We start from the raw sequence: 2191 nt of genomic DNA on the forward strand, positions 1-2191 counted from the left end.
GGTAGTCTGATTTGAGTGCATGCTGCATGTGCGTAGAGCCCAATGTGCCTTTGTAAAAGGGCCCCAGTGTGTCCACTGATAGAATTGTTAAGGACTGATGCTAAAGACTTCAGCTATGTAATTGCTTGATACAGTTAAAATGGGAACAGTTTCCAGAGGTAGGCAATTACCTTGGAGAATATCTTGCAGATCATTATGCACAAGCATTTTTGTTGTTACAGCCCCCAAGACACCAAATTTTGCCAAACAATAATTCCAAATGAGCTTGGCTTATTTTAAAGGCACACCGGAATCTCGTTTGATATTCAGATGTACAGGAAGCCATAGAGCATCAGCAAACTGTCAATGCAAACTATACATCTATGGAATCCAGTTTTCCAGATTGAATCTAGGATAGACTTGCCATGTCTGGATTCCTTCAAAGACGTTATATAAGACTGTACAGTGTGTAAGATGGACTTCCTATCAGCTATGTTTGCTGATTGCACTGGAGCCTTGGAACCTTGACATTTCAGATTTTGCATGTCAGCACATCAAAAAGGCAATTAAACATGCAAATAAATTTAACAGTCGCTTCACAGCCAAAAAACCCCAAAACAATAGCTTCGTATTATTGCAAAACTGAAGAGAAGCCACAGATTCACTGAGAAGTTATGCAGCGAAATCTGACATTCATTTTATTTTTTGACCAAAACATGCCGAGCTCTCAGTTTACTACCGAAGTGTAACCCCTCATTTTCTTGCAGTTTGTCAAGCTTTTCAATGTATTCCCACTATAGTAATCCCCCCTCCCCATCAACTGATGACTTCTTCTCTCCTAGAGAACCTTTTACTAAGCGGCGGTAAGCCCAACGCAGCCATACCGCTCGCTAAACAGGAAGTACCGCCGGAGTACCACAGTAGCCCGGCAGTATTTCCCACTCCTACTGTTCTGTCATATCCGGTGCTACAAAAATATATTTATTTTTATAGCGCCGGAGTGTACCCGGTGGTAATCGGCACTGCCCGGTTACCATTGGGTTACAGCGGGAACCCCTTCCACTACCTCAATGGGTGGCGATAAGAGATCCCCTGAAATGGCCTTGCGGCAATTGCTTTACTTGCCACACGACCATTTCCTGCAGGAAAGAGTGTTGTCAAATGGGCATTGGAAACATTTCAATATTATTTACTAAGACACCACTTCTTGCTAGTCACAGACCACAAACCCCTCGAGTGGATCACTTGCCATAAGGAATCTAATGCACACATCATGCAGTGGTTCTTCAGTCTCCAACCCTTCAGTTTTGAGGTGTGACACCAGGAGGAGGGCTGTGATCATGCTAACACTGATTTCCTGTCTTGGGAGGTGGAACCCAATGCTGCAGATGCTCAACCAGACAGGGCTGAGCTGAGCGGGGCTGCTGAGGGGGGGGGGGGCAGGGGGGACAAAATTCCCCAGGCCCGGGCCTCCAAGGGGTGCCTGGCACCGCAGTCCCCTCCACCCGCCCCCCTCTGTCCACCACCGGGCCCCCCTGAATTCAAATCATAGCGCCTCACCTCGACCTCGCTCCATGTGAAAGAAGCGCAGCAGCAGCAGTCTGCAGATCGCCTCCCTTCGGGCCTTCCCTCCCTGTGTCCCGCCTTCATCTGACGTAACTTGCACGAGGGCGGGACACAAGGAGGGAAGGCCCGAAGGGAGGCGATCTGTAGACTGCCGCTGCTGCGCTTCTTTCACATGGAGCGAGGTCGAGGTGAGGCGCTATGATTTGAATTCAGGGGGGCCCGGCCCGGTGGTGGACGGAGGGGGGCGGCGATGACAACGACTTTGGGGGGCGGCGGGGGGGGGGGGGCCAGGGGCGGCCTTGCCCTGGGCCCGGCCCAGTCTCTCAGCGGCCCTGGAGCTGAGGGGGAAAGTATGTGAGGGAGTCTATAGGAAATTACTGTTCCCCCTTAACAGTACTCCCTCATATTAATAGGACCACATTAAAAGGGCAGGCCACAGAGCAAAAAGAGATGACTTAGCAGAAGCAGAGCAGGGAGGGTGTGGTCAAGACAGGATGAAAACCTCAGCACAGATCAGACAAGGAGGTCCAGAGGAGAAGAGAGAGGTGCTCCACCCTATGCCTCCATTGCAGAAGAGTAAACTGCTGAAGCTCTACTCAGGTAGGCCAAGTGTATCTTTGAACCCTGCTGAAATTATAACTTTGAA

Source organism: Microcaecilia unicolor, chromosome 2 (assembly GCF_901765095.1).
Source record: "Microcaecilia unicolor chromosome 2, aMicUni1.1, whole genome shotgun sequence".
NCBI lineage: Eukaryota > Metazoa > Chordata > Amphibia > Gymnophiona > Siphonopidae > Microcaecilia > Microcaecilia unicolor.